Source organism: Bos indicus, chromosome 8 (genome assembly GCF_029378745.1).
Source record: "Bos indicus isolate NIAB-ARS_2022 breed Sahiwal x Tharparkar chromosome 8, NIAB-ARS_B.indTharparkar_mat_pri_1.0, whole genome shotgun sequence".
Classification (NCBI taxonomy): Eukaryota; Metazoa; Chordata; class Mammalia; order Artiodactyla; family Bovidae; genus Bos; species Bos indicus.
In genome coordinates, this window is record NC_091767.1 from 15,957,812 (window position 1) to 15,973,160 (window position 15,349).

The following is a 15,349-nucleotide window of genomic DNA, read 5'->3' on the forward strand; positions in this document are numbered from 1 at the left end:
ATTGGTCTGAGCCATCTATTACATATCTTTAGTTGTGGCAGAAACCACATGCCCCACATTTTCTTTTAAACCAATGCATTTGCATGTTTCTTGGGCTTTTGAAAGGTCGTAAGGAATTTATTGGGCTTCCCTGATGGCTAAGCAAGTAAAGAATCTGCCGGCAATGCGGGAGACACAGGAGACGCAGGTTCAATCCCTGGTCCGAAAAGATCCCCTGGAGGAGGAGATGGCAACCCATTCCAGCATTCTTGCCTGGGAAATCCCATGGACAGAGGAGCCTGGCGGGCTATAGTCCATGGGGTCACAAAGAGTTGGACATGACTTACTGATTAAGCAAGGAATTTATTGCCCCAGTTCCCCTCTGGCACCAAGAAGCTTAAATAGCCTGTGGATATACACATTTTTCTTCCTTCTCTACTCTCTCCAGTATTTTTGCTGAAGAATATATATGTACTCGACTGTGTCTTCTGGCTCCAGAGTTCTGGATGATCTACCAGAAGTACAACTCCCTCTGACACTGAGAGATTTGAAATGGCCTTCCAGAGACTGCTCCCTGCCAACCCTCCTTCTTTGTGGGTATCTATCTCATCCTGTAGGACTAGTGAATAATACACAGCCCTCTGTTTTATGACACAACATGTCATCATCTTTTGAGCAATTGTCACTTAAAATATTACTGGTATTCTATTTTTTCACTACAGATTGCTTGAATTGAATAAAAAGCCAAGATAGGACCACAGAAGGAAGGCAGCTACTTTCTGCTGTTCTTGTTTGTTTGTTTGCTTTGCTTTTGTTTTTCCTTTTCTTATTTTAACTTTCTTTTTTATACTGGAGTATATTTGTGGTAGTTCAGGTGCATAGCAGAGCAACTCAGACATACGTATACATGTGTCCATTCTCTCCCAAATTTCCCTCCCATCCCAGGCTGCCACATAACACTGAACAGAGATCTCTGTGCTATACAGTAGGTCCTTATCAGTTACCCATTTTAAATATAGCAGTGTGTACATATCCATCCCAAACTCCCTAACTATCCCTTCCCTCCACCCTTTCCTCCAGGAACCATGAATTTGTTCTCTGTCTGTTTCTGTTTTGTAAATAGGTTAATTTGTATCATTTCTTTTTAGATCCCACACATAAGAGATATCACAGGATATTTCTTTCTCTGACTTACTTCACTCAGTATAACAATCTCTAGGTCCATTCATGTTGCTACAAAAGGCATTATTTCATTCTTTTTAATAGCTGAGCAATATTGCTCCTGTTTTTTCATTCCTGCATATGCTCTACTTTGTTCTAACAGCTGGTGTGTGTCCCAGCACATCCATCGCTAATGCATGTTAGCAGCTGCCTAGGTAGTGATCCCATTTCTCTGATAGCCAAAGGGGTATTACCAATGAGGCTAGGATTTTAACTCATAAGAGGAAAGAAGTTTGAGCTCTGTTTACTCAAAGGTAAATGAAAAATTATATCTGGACCATATGTGTGAAACTGTTCAAAAGAGAAGGAAAAAACAAGATAAATATAGTTTGTCCCCGAGGTCCTTTTTTCTCTTTTAATAGGAACGTGCAGATGGTATACTGTGTACCATTATATATGTAATATGTCTGTGCTCAAGAAAAACTTTCTTTCTTTGCAACTGTTTGACTCTGAGATTACCAGGGATGGTAAACAATTGAAGTGCAATCTTTTATGCCTATAAAAAGAAATTAAACTAGTTCTCCCAAAGTTTTATCTTAAATCTTATTCCTAAACTTTAGTGCATGATTTTAATAGGCTAAATCAAACATAGTTCTTAAAGTAATACAGTGGAATCAGATTTCTGGAATCCAGATGGGGTAAGAACTGTCAATTATGACCAAGGTTAACGGCTGCTAAGCCATAAGACCAAAGACTCTTAGCAAGAAAATGCTGCAAGGAATAGGCCCTTGGGTCAGGAAGATCCTTTGGAGAAGGACATGGCAACCTACTACAGTATTCTTGCCTGGGAAATCCCATGGACAGAGGAACCCGGTGGGCTACAGTCCATGTGGTCGCAGAAGAGTCACACACAACTTAGCAACTAAACAACAACTAGAAAGTCATGCCTTGAGAGAATCCACGGTAATATGCCAACTATGAATGACATCTCCATCATAATGGGGATTTCTACTACCAGAAATAGACTAAGACAAGGCCTATCCCGTAAAATATCCCATAATTTTATTGTGCCTTTTCCATGCTAAGACTTGTAGTTTTTTAAACGTCATTTCGGGGAGTCTCAAAGGATACTTATCCTACTTTTATAAAAAGGTTCAAAGTTTGTTTAATTTTAGTAACAAGGTCAATTACAAAAGCATTTTGTGTGCCAAGTGTGTGCTAGACACCACACTCTGTGCCCTGAGGACTACATAAGTGAGTGTATTCTTGACTCAAAATAGGCCTTTTATCTTCAAAAGGTATCCTTTGTCCCAGAAGGTGCAGGTTTGGAAAGCATATGCCTGCAACAGAGATAATAGAGAGAGGAGACATTGCTGATCATGCAGATCACTGGAGACAATGCCAGAACGAAGTGTATGTTGCCCTCATATTCACATAGAAGTAAACCTAAGCTTTTTAATCAGTCTTTATTGAAGTGTAATTGACAAATACAGATGGAAAATATATAAGTACAGTATAGTAAATTGGTGTACATATGTATTATGGAAAGATTCTCCCATTCAATCAATACATCCATCTCCTCACATATCATTTGCTGGTTTTGGTGAGAACATTTAATTTCTACTCTCTTACAAACTTCAATTATACAAGACACTGCTATCAACTATAATCACCATATTTTACATTAGATCCTCAAATCTTAATCCTCTTATAGATCCTCAAATCTTAATCCTCAAATCTACCTTCCCCCGATCTTCTGCACTCCCCAGCCCCTGACAGTGTCTTTTCTACTGTGACTTTTTTTTTTTCAGATTTGAAATATAAATGCAGAATTTCCTTCTTTCTGGCTGAATAATATTGCATTGTGAATTAATATTTCTTCCCATCCCACATCTTCTTTATTCATTCATTCATTGATGGAAAGCTAGATTATTTCCATATTTGGCTATTGTGAATAATGCTGCAATATAAATCTAAGTTTATGCTCCATTTAAAAAATATTTATTGACCTGGCTATGTGGAGTCTTAGTCACAGCATGTGGGACCTTCAGTCTTCGTTGAAGTATTCAGAATTTTATCATACAAAGTCTTCGTTGCGGCACATGGGATCTAGTTCCCTGATGAGGGATCAAACCCGGGCTCCCTGCAACGGGAACATGGAGTCTTAGCCACTGGATCACCAGGGAAGTCCGTGTAGTCCGTTTTTTTAAGCTGTTTACTTCTGCATATTTTGTTAATTAAATTGATTTCCTTTTTGAAACATGAATATGATCTCCTAATTGGGCTTCCCTAGTGGCTCTGATGGTAAAGAATCTGCCTGCAATGTAGGAGACCTGGGTTCCCTCCCTGGGTCGGCAAGATTCCCTGGACAAGAGAATGGCTACCCACTCCAGTGTTCTTGCCTGGAGAATTCCATGAAGAGAGGAGCCTGGTGGGCTACAGTCCATGGGTACAACTGAGCAATTAACATGTTCTTTCACTTTCAAGATTACCTCTTTGAAGCTAGAAGAAATAGTACTCTTTTTTAGTTGCAATTTTAAACAGCCTAACAACTGTGAAGTGGTGTCTTCCCTCTCTTCAGTGTTATATAAGCCTCTTCAACTATTTGATTCAACTTTGGTCCCAATTTAAAAAAAAAAGAAAAAAAAAAAACAAGCTCAAGAATGAAAAAAGAAAATATTGATGAGTAACTTAGTATTTTTTAAATGGTGAGTATGTGATCCAAAGGGTTAAAAAAAACAGAAAATAAATTGTTTATATGCCATATATATATATATATATATATATATATATTCTGACTGATGGAATATTTCTAATCCTAGCATCAGAAAACACAGACACCAGAAGGCAAGTATTCTCCACACCTCCATCATAACAAATTTCTCAGGAGTAAAGAATTATAACAGTTGCAAATAGAACTCTCAAAAGCACGAGATAAGCTACATACATTATAAAACATAACCTGTGTTTTGTTAATACTGCAATGGTACTGTGGAAGTGGAAAAGTCAAGAAGAAGGCCAAGTTGCCATCATTTGGGAATGGCTTGCTTTTATTCCCAAGAAGTCCAGAAGGAGGAATGATTGCACAATTTTCATAATGAAATACATTAAGTCCCTCTTTTGTAGCATGGTGGGAAAATAAGGGTTTAGGAACCAAATATGTCTGATTCTAACTCCATTTAGGCCTCTATGTCTCTGGGCAGCTTAGAGAAAAATTCTGAGTCCCCGTTTTCTCCTTTATAAAATAATAATGGTGAAATCCATCCTACAAAATGCATGTTTCAGTGAGATTTTCTATTTACCTGAAACAAAGCAGACACTAAATATTTGTTATTTTCCTTCTCTTAATCCTCATGTTTGTATATATAGCTCACTATAAATTCTTAACACATCTTCACATATTTTCTCAAAAAAACCTTTGTAGTGCTAATAATAATGCATCAGAACTTGCATTTATCTTTCCTAACAATTATTTTTAATGGCTTTTCAAACTAGCATACGTACCACTGAGTGTTTTTGTATTAAGCTCTCTTATATCTTATCTCAAGATATTTGAAGATACTGAATTTAAGAAAGTAAGTAAAGAGAAGTATCATTTGCTAGTTTTATGAGACCAAGAATTCTGTCCTCTCCTAGCTGTGATTTTTTTTTTTCCAGGTAAGTCCATTCATTTATTAGTTTATCTTCTCTCGTATATAAAATGAGAATGGTGGCATTTATTTTGGCAACGCTGTGAATTTTTCAATCCGTATCAACTTAAAAGAGCATTAAGTATTACATTTTCTGAGATATTTATTTTTAATAGCACAAAGGCTGTATATATAATTCAGTAGTTCTGAAGTTTTCATGCTTCTTTTCATTGATTCATATTCTAGTGGAGTAATGACAAGAAATTGGATTTTTTAAGTGCCCAGTTTTTCTTTATGCACTAGTCTTAGACAAGCTTTTTTTTTTTTTTTTTTATCCTTTAAATAAAACAATCTTCTCAAAGATATATTTCATAAACCTTGGAGTTTTTCTCTGGGAGCGTTCTTGTAAGAGACATATTTTGGATTCTATTGTCCCATTGTCGTTGTGGCTTACTGCCAAGAGACCCAGCTGATTTCATTTAGATTGCCTATCTACTAGCTGCAGAAGCTCCAAGCACAAAAAGGACAGGTCCTTTTGTTTTCCGGAAGGGTCCATGGGAGTGCTACCAAGTCCAACAACAAAAAAGACAGAAATACAGAAGGAAGTGAGGGTAATCGAAGATAAAGGATTTAAACTTGGAGGAGGTTAAACTCCTTTGTGAGAACAGGAAAAGAGCAAAAGCCCTAAAAGAGCATCTTAGGGTTGTTGCCCTCCATGTGGGTGAAATAAAATCAAAGACATTTACTAATATTCAAAAGCTACTTTCAGTTTAGTTACAACGATGTAAATTTATCGAAAAATCTATATGCCCCTAGGGAAAAAAAGCCTCTGCACTAAGACAGATTATAGCCTGTACACATACTCTTTCTAGCACTTTATCCTCATATTTCTTTTCATTTTATTCTTATTTCTTTATAGTTTATTTTACGGAATGCTTTTGTCATAAATTTACAGTCTGAATTCTATTTTGGCCAGGGGACTGCAAACTTGTGTGTTAATGTACCTAAAATATTTAATTTTAGGAAAAATAAGACAAAAAATTCAAGTTGAAACAGTCTAAATAAATTGATATAGAATGGATCTTTTCGAATATACTGATACGAGGCTTGGTTTCTTTTTTAAAAATCCAGGCAGGTTTGCTTCTTGCGTTTTCTTCCATTCCACACAAAATACTCACTCTTGTGAGGCATTAAAGAATACCTCACAAAAGCACCTACATAAAGCTCTCTGGTCTGGGCAAGAAAATCTTCTAAATTGAAAGAGTAGGCTTTTCCCCATAAGCTGATTTGAGCTGTCAGAAAAATAGTGATGGGTTGCTTCCAGTGGAATTGAACAAAGACTTACACTCATTATTTTTTTTCCATATTAAATCTAAGATTGCTGTGACTGATAATCACTGTATTACTGCATCAGCTGAAAATCAAACTGCTATTTGGTTCAGCATTTGAATCCCATGGAGCAAAGGAGGGAGCTTACAATTTGACTTTAAATTGCAAGCCCCAAAACAGGACCCTCAAACGCTAAAAAGCTCCAACAAATCCTGTGTTCCCAAGTTTTGCCCCTCTAGGTAGCCAGTTTTCTTTGGCATTCAGCCACGAGAAATTAAGACCCAGTTTCCCTGGCAACAATAACAGTGCACAAGTCTTCACAAGAGCTCTCCCATTCAGATTGTTAACTATACAAATAAAGTTGCACAAAGAGATTGCCTGAGCGTAAAGGAATAAGAGAAAGACCATCACCATCTATTGTGACAGGCGTTAAGGTATTATTCACAGTACCTCCAATTGGACAATGTGTTTTTGTGATGAACTGAATTACCTTAGATTGGTTTTCCACATCTTTTTTTGTCCTTGGGATAGCAGCCTAGACTTTTATAGTGTATTTAGTTCCCTCCTCAGTTCCATTAGCATAAATTCTATTTTTTTCCAGCTTGTTTTAGGGGAAATTTACTTGTTAAATTGCCATATTACCTTTTAAGGAGCCACTCCCCACTGAAATTTAAGTATAGCTCAAATCTTTCAAATTTAAGCTGCATTTTAAAAATGTCTTCCACTTTCCCCCTATCTTTTCTTCTCCACAATATGTATATGGGACGAAAGGAAACACAGTATTTTAACTGAGAGTTTGAGCTGTAAAATAAATGAATTGAGGTTATCTTGGTTCAAAGAAATCTAGACCCTATATTCGAGACAGCAGAAGCAACACAAATATAAAGAACAGACTTTGGGACTCTGTGGGAGAAGATGAGGGTGGGATGATTTGAGAGAATAGCACTGAAACATGTACATTACCATATGTGAAATAGATGACAGTCCAAATTCGATGCATGAAACAGGGCTCAAAGCCAGTGCACGGGGACAACCCAGAGGGATCAGATGGGGAGGGAGGTGGGAGCGGGGTTCAGGACGGGAGGACACATGTACACCCGTGGGTGATTCATGTCAATGTATGGCAAAAACCACAATATTGTAAAGTAATTAGCCTCCAATTAAAACAGAGAAATTAATTTTTTTTAATAATTAAAAAAAAAACTAGGGCATTTTTTGCTTGTTTCCCACAGCTCATTTGCTCATATTTCTAGGGGCAAAATAATAGAGGTGATTGGTTTAAAATTTTACTAGAGATAACTTGACAAATATATTTTAGACTTTTAATTAATCAAGTCCTCTATGTTTACCCCCAAAAGCAAGACTATACATCTGAAGTTCTCTAAAATTAATAAATTCAGGGGGTAAGTAATTCATGGTTCTTAGAAGGAAGAATTAAATATCAGGTACAAGGTATGATAAAATTTACTACTCATTGAGTGTTACTCTGTGCCAGCCACCATGCCAAATACTTTCCTTAGATACCTTATTTAATCATCACCACATCCCTATAAATCATATATCTATCATTATTATAGTCACCTTAGTTATATAAACCTACTCAAGATTACACATATTTTAAGTAGTAAAGCTATGATTCAATTCCACAGAGTTAAGTTCTAGAGCCTATGCTTTTAAAGTACTTCATTATGACTAAGTATTATATTTTTAAGAAATTTTTCAGTTAAGAAAGATATTTTTAGTTAACCTGTGTGAATACTTTCTTGTTTTCTTTCTGAGAATGAGCCCAGCTGGTGATAGTAGCTCATGCATTCAAACAATCTAATATGAACAACTTGCATATAGTTTGAACCCCTAACCCCAGCCTTTTCAACATGAGTCTCTAACTCTCTGAGGCAACACAGTACTGCATTTTATACAGACAATGACTAATGCATTCACCTTGGAGTTCCAAGATAGGTCCAGGGGAATTGACTGATAAACTGAGAACTTAATCCTGTAAAATTTTCCAGTTAATCATTTGCATTCATTCCATAGGAGTTCAGCTCATTCAGGCTGAGAAATTCAAATTTGTTTAGTAAATAAATTATTTCTAAGCCTTTAATGTGTACAAAGACTTAGACTTATGGGCATGCTAGAATGGTCCAAATGTGGCTCTGGCCTTCAAGGGGGCAACATTTAGAGCTTTTTTAAAAAAAGCTTTGGCTGTGCCGGGTCTTTGTTGCTGCTTCAGCTTTCCTCTAGTTGCTGTGAGGGGGGTTATTCTTCCTTGTGGTGTGCTGTGAGGGGGGTATTCTTCTCATTGTTATTCTTCTCTTGTTGCAGAGCATGGGCTCTAGGGTGTGCAGGCTTCAGTAGCTGTAGTGTAGCACATGGGCGCAGTAGTTGCAGCTCCTAGACTCTAAAGCACAGGCTCAGTAGCTGTGGTGCACAGGCTTAGTTACTCTGTGGCATATAGGGTCTTCACATATCAGGGATCAGACTAATGTCTCTGAACTGGCAAATGGATTCTTTACCACTGAGCTACCAGGGAAGCCCCAACCCTTAGGACTTTTGAGTGACACAGAACACAAGGGGAAAAGAACTGAAGTACATCTGGGTGGATGTTAAATCTATCTTGACACTAACTACCTGGGTGAGCTTATGTTATGGCTGTTGGACCTCAGTTTTCTCATCTATAATGAGATTTTCTGACTTCTTTTTCTCTGACAGCCTCTGGTTCTAGTGTTTTATGATTCAGAGTTTTCTAGGTTAGCAGCCTGACTAGGTTATCAGGTTTTGTGGTTGCTGTCCTAGGTGCTGAAATCTTTTGATTGACTTGTGGTTCCTTTTCAAAACTCAGACTTTGCTAGAATTTATTCAAAGTATGTTCTGTTATCACAGGCTCACAGAAGAAATAAGCCTCTTAAATACACACACATACTATTTTTTACTTTATTGCCAAAAGTGAAATGCTTTAACCAAGATGCTTTAATTCAGGGTAGTAAAAATTCAAGGATCAAGGGTAAATTATTTTCAAATTAATTTCAAAGCCCTCACGATAAATATATAACATTAAGTTTTATATAAGATGGCAAATAATTGAGAACTTTTTGCCTTAGGTTGCTAAACAAAAGATTCTTTTCCTGTTAAGATCCCAGACTCATGAGAAGGATGGTTTCTGTCTTGCAAAACATTCATCATACATTTGTAATTTGTGCTGTACTTGATGTATACTTCATATATTTTTGTAAGAGCTTCACATGATACATTTGAGTTAAATCTTCAAAAACTCAGAACAAAAATAATGATTACTTATGTAGGGGTATAAATCTTTGATGGTACCATAAAAATTAACTGTGTATGTGTAATGCAATTAGAACTTATGCCTATTTTGGTTTTCTATGAAGATAATATCTTGATTACTAAACCTTCCAAAAATAATGAAACATCTTCTCATCATGCATGTGTGTGTGCTAAGTCACTTCAGTCATGTCCTACTCTTTGTGACCCCATGGGCTGTAGCCTGTCAGGCTTCTCTGTCCACAGGATTCTCTAGGCAAGAACACTGGAGTGAGTTTCCCTGTCCTTCCCCAGGGAATTTTCCTGAACCAGAGATCAAACCCATGTCTCTTACATCTCCTGCATTGGCAGGCAGGAGTGCCACCTGGGAAGCCCAGTTCTCATCCTGCCCACTGTCAAACTTTCCAATTCTATACACCCACACTGTATCTACTTGCCACCCCCCAAACTGGGTAGCTTATTGAGTGTTTCTATACTGTTACTTTCACATTTCACTTTCATGCATTGGAGAAGGAAATGGCAACCCACTCCAATGTTCTTGCCTGGAGAATCCCAGGGACGGGGGAGCCTGGTGAGTTTCCGTCTATGGGGTTACACAGAGCCAGACACGACTGAAGCGACTTAGCATACTGTTAAAAACACCGCCTTATCTTTATTAAACTAGCATTATGCTTTTAATTTAATTTTGATGGGAAAACATCATTAAGGTTTCTGGAGAAGGGGTAGGCTTACCAACTCTAATATTCTTGGGCTTCCCTTGTGGCTCAGCTGGTAAAGAATCCGCCTGAAGTGCAGGAGACCTGGGTTCGATCCCTGGGTTGGGAAGATCCCCTGGAAAAGGGAAAGGCTACCCACTCCAGTATTCTGGCCTGGAGAATTCCATGGACTGTATAGTCCATGGGGTTGCAAAGAGTCGGACACAACTGAGTGACTTTCACTTTCAAGGTTTCTGAAAATTGAGACAATTTGATACTTTGCATTGTATGTATTATATGACATTCAAGTACGTTCAAGTCACTCTAAGTCAAATCTGCTATTCAGAGAAGTAAGACCTGCAGTATTTTCCTGCCAGTCCTACACACTCAGCCTACACTCATTCATTCTCTTGACACTTTGATTCTTCACACCTTTATTCTTATAGTTCCCGTGTGTTGTTATTGTTATACTTTTCAGCCTGGTCTTATAAACACTTACTCATCCTGTAAGATGTGGCTTAAATATCACCTTCATATATCATGACTTCTCCAGGAATTATTTATCCCTCCCCTCTATATGCCTCTAAAAATCCGTGAATATCTCTATTGCAGCATTCTTTCCTATTTTTGAAAATGAAAGATAGCTACACTTCATTGAACAATTAACATGGAAGCCCTTTACATGTTACCTTATTAAATTATGTTGATTGCACTATAATTATCTTTTTCCGATCTCCCCCATTTCTAGTAGATTTTAAGCTCCTTGAGGAAGAGGACAAATATTTGTTGAATGAATAAATGAATAATTAGAAGAACAATTACTCTGAACCAGCTACATTCATTCTAATTATTCCCTTCCTAAAATATGATTATAAGTTAATGAGACAGCTGGTCAGAGTTAAAAGTTCCCTAGAGCCATTTTTTCCCTTGTGATTCCTGTAAGTTCACAGAAGGAGAAATTCATGATCTTGGCCCTCTTTTCTGTTTTTTTTTTTGTTTGTTTGTTTGTTTGTTTTTTAAACAGCATAGAGTGGGAGACAAAGCATGGGCTTAAGATGGGATGACTTTGAAGCTGATCCCCAAGTGTGATCCTTAGCACATTAGTGTATCTTGCTATGACTCAGTTTCCTAGTCTCTATTTAAAAAAAATAAGTAAGGTAGCTATCTCACAGAGTTGATGCATTAAATGGGAAAATCCAATAAAGTGCTTAGAATGCTCTTGACACTTAGCAAGTATTCAAGGACTATTAGTTTTCATCCTTTGAGACTCTTGCTGCCAGAAGCTAACAGAGTCAGGTGGCAGTCTATACTATTTTTTTTTTCCATTCCTAACAAACCTAACAGGAGAAGTAACTTGGGCAGCACTGAGAAGCCTATGGTTCCAAAAACTTACACTCCTGAGTAAGTCTGATGCTTCTTTCTCTCCCTTCCCTCTTGGCTGGGTTGACATGACTAGCAGACATTTCTAAATGAGATGAAGGTGCCATGACGTGTATATAAAAGTTCAGGGCCAGTGCATGGAGAAAGGAATTTTCCGCTGTGCCCTCCTTACGTGGGAGTGTACCAGAGCATTAAATCATTGCATCAGGTGTGACATGCTGTTTAATAGTGGGAGCACACTTGGCTGCCTGAGACTCTTCAAAGGTAATTTTATCTGAGACGAGAGAGTTGGCTTATATACCCCTTTCCTCCAGCCTTTTCATAAGGGAAACAACCTAATTACAACTTTAAAGGGACCTCAGAGTCTGTGTTCCCTTTCAAAGATGGCATTTGGTATTGAGTAGCTGGGTATTGTAGCCGCAAGAGAGCTTTCAGAGTCGCGGGCAAAGGGAAGGCTCGTTCAGGGAAAGCTTTAAGGCCTCTATCTGCACCCGTTTGAACAAGGCTCCGGCAGTGCCACTGGCTTTTTGCTCGCATCTGTGTCTGAGCATCAGTGGACGCGCACTGCTCTTATTCTCATACCTGTGTTCCTTTTAGAGCAACTCGCACAGACTCGACTTTAGGCTCTTCAGTTCTGTGTCCTGAAACATGAAGTGGGTTTCTAAAATGGATACCTTTTTCTGAGAAGGGCTGAGTGTAGGGGGGGTTGCAGGAGCTGTGAATTTTAGGCTTTTATGACTTGCCTATTTTCAAAAGTGGTCAAGCATATGGGATGTTTCATATCTAGGGGGAAAAAATGCACGTATTGCCCCTAAAAATGAAGCACGAATAAGGCTGAACAAACCCACTGACTGAAGTTTACATCTGAGATTCTCTTGGTGAATTAGCACTGGTCCTTCTTGCTTTGTTCTCTAGGCGGCTAGGAAAAGGTTTAGGTTTTCAAATAACTGTTAAGGAACACTCTGTCCTGTAACTACTGGGGGTAAGTGGGCAAACACAGGGAGTAAAGTAGAAGGAATTATTGGAACAAATGGGATGGGGTGGCTCAGGAATATGCAAAGTAAAGATACTCATAGATTTGTAGCTGCAGAAGAAAACTTGGTTATTATTAACCAAAGCCCATGATTTACAGACTAAAAATAATCAAGACACAAAGTTAAGTAGCTTTCCCAAGGTCACATTATATTCTTACATATGACATTTCAATAGGCAATTTTGAAGAAAATTATTAAAATGAAGGTTTTTACATTTTTTTGTCACTTTTCCGTACTAGTAACAGTGATACGTGCTATGGATATAATAGGGAACAAAACAAATATAATTCTGGCCTTCGTAAAAATTTGACTCTTGGGTGACAGATACTGAACAATCAAACAAGTGTGAAGACAGCTCTGATGAGTGAGAGGTGCCTGGTGTTAGGAGGACCTACAACAGAGGAGCCAAGTGAGACCTGAAAAACCACATAGCGTTCACGAGGCAGAGGGATTAGGGAGTGGAGGAGAGGCACATGGAATATCCCAGATAAAGAAAGGCCTTTTGCAAACACTGTGAGGAAGCCTAGGCTCTTTTGCTTGTGTAGGACTAGTTGCATAAGCGTGAGAGACTAGACTAAGATAGGAAGGGAGAAATAACAGTAAATAAAATAGCACTCAGTTCTCCATGGGCAAGGCACTTTTATTTGTATCTTATTGTCTATTCCTCGGTGAGCTATATTCTTTCCACAATTTATAGATAAAAGAATTAAGATCTATACAGTTTAAATAACTGGCAAAGTCTTCGCAGATAGTGAACAGAACTGTTTCACTGTCGAATTTCAGATTACACTGTGGTTCCTCTAGGGATGGGGAGGGGGAAGAGAGTGGGCAAGTTGGGAAGAGATGAAGGAAGAAGTAAGTTAAATATGAGCAATGAATTGGGCATGTGGATGTGAATCGGGAATATACATATCACTCTGTAGTCATGTAGCCTCTACAGTAAATTCCTAGGTCAGAAGTGAGAGGAAATAAGGAGTTGTCTGTCTACTCAGACTTCTTTATTCTCTCACAGTATTCATTTGAAGAAGGGTGGAGTGCACTGGGCCAGGAGAAGACAATTAAACATTTTCAAATTTATAGTAAGAGCAACTGCCAGGTTGAATCCTTTGTGTCTTTGTGTCAACTTAGAAAAAAATAAGAGTTATAAGGAATCTCTTTAAAATTGTGTGAGCTTGCCTCTTGTCTCAGTCTGTTTGAGTTGCCATAACAAAACATCACCCGTTGAATCTAAAAAGGCCTGACTCTTAGAAATGAAGGCTAGAATTATGGTTACCAGGGACTAGGGGTGGGGGATAGGGAGATAGTGGTCAAAGTGTAGAAACTCCAGTTGTAATATGAGTAAGTTCTTGGGATGTAATGTATGTCCCAAGCATGGTGATTATGGTTACTCATTCTGTATTATATGCTTGAAGGTTAAGAGTAGGTTTTCAGTCTTCTCACCAGAAGAAAAAAAATAGACATGCTAATTATATGACCTGATGGAGGTAGTTGCTAACTAATACTCTGATGGTCATCATTTTGCAATATAGAAGTATATCAAATCAACATGTCATGCACCTTAAAATTATACAATGTTGCATCATAATGTTGACTGAGATATCAATTTTATCTCACTAAAACTGGAAAAACAGTGCCATAGACTGGGTGGCTCAAACAACAGAAATTTATTTTCCCACAGTTCTTGAGGTTTGAAGTCCATGATGAAGCTTCTAACCTTATGGGCAGAGCCATTCCCCAGTCTGTGCACTCGGTGGGGCATAAGAGGGAGAGACCGAGATCCTTCTCTTCTGCACAGAGGTCCCCAGCCTCTGGGCCATCTCTACCCACTGTCAGATCAGTGCCAGCATTAGATTAAAAAGAAAACGTACAGTAGTAATGGGCTGGAATCATCCTGAAATCATCCCCCCAACCCCAGTGCATGGAATAATTGTCTTCCACCAGACTGGTCCCTGGTCCCAAAAAGTTTGGGGACTGTGGTTATAAGGACATCAATCCTGTCAGATTAGGGCCCCATCCTTAGGACCTCTCCTAACCTTAACCCCCTTATTCTAAAGCCTATCTCCCAAAACAATCACATTAGTGGGTTAAGACACACGAATTTAGGGGAGACATAATTCAGCCCAAAGCACCTCTCCATTTTTTCTTTATTTAATCACCCTGTTGGATTTTCTGTAAATCATTAGTTAGTATTTTTCTTATTTGTCTATTTGTCTTTGGTTTTTATTATTTTATCTTCATAGACTAAAATATAAGCTTCATCAGAGCACTATTTTGCCTTGTTCATCGTGATACTCTCAGAGCATAGAATAGTGCCTGGCACAAACAGGAGACCAGAGAATATTTGCCAAATAAGAAAAAGAGCTTATATTCTATGAGAGCTTCACTGGCATTTTCTGAACACTTCCTAATAATGTGACTTCTCATCAGTACAAGAAAAATCACCCGCTGGTGTTTCAGAACAGTTCTTGAGAGGGTAAACAGAAGTAGAGTATTTTTGTCTTCAGCTGTTCATGCATATTCTCACCTTTCCTCTAGATATCCATTACTGCATACCCACAGAATAAAGTGTGCCAATCTGACTTCCTCACTCTAATTGCAATCATGTTGAAATGATGAGTCAAGTCTGGGTCCCCATGCCTCAGAGGATATGCATACAGCAAATTGATCAATGCCTAAAAGAAGATGTTTTCAATTATATAGCAAACCCAGCAGTTAACATATTATTAGCACATTCATTTTTCTATTGGGGGGAGGAAGAATTCTACCTTTCTTTTCACCATACTGTATTTTATCTTTTAATTATGAAGAACATATTTCAAGAATAAAATTAGAACATTTCCTTCATTTCTTTTGAATGACA

General features: G+C 38.0%; 1 protein-coding gene across 1 annotated transcript in view; it reads left to right on the forward strand.

The window, feature by feature from the left end:
* Window positions 1–15,349, forward strand: part of LINGO2 (leucine rich repeat and Ig domain containing 2) — a 1,233,386-nt gene that overhangs the window by 1,043,897 nt on the left and 174,140 nt on the right. The gene's annotated exons all lie outside the window — the stretch shown is intronic.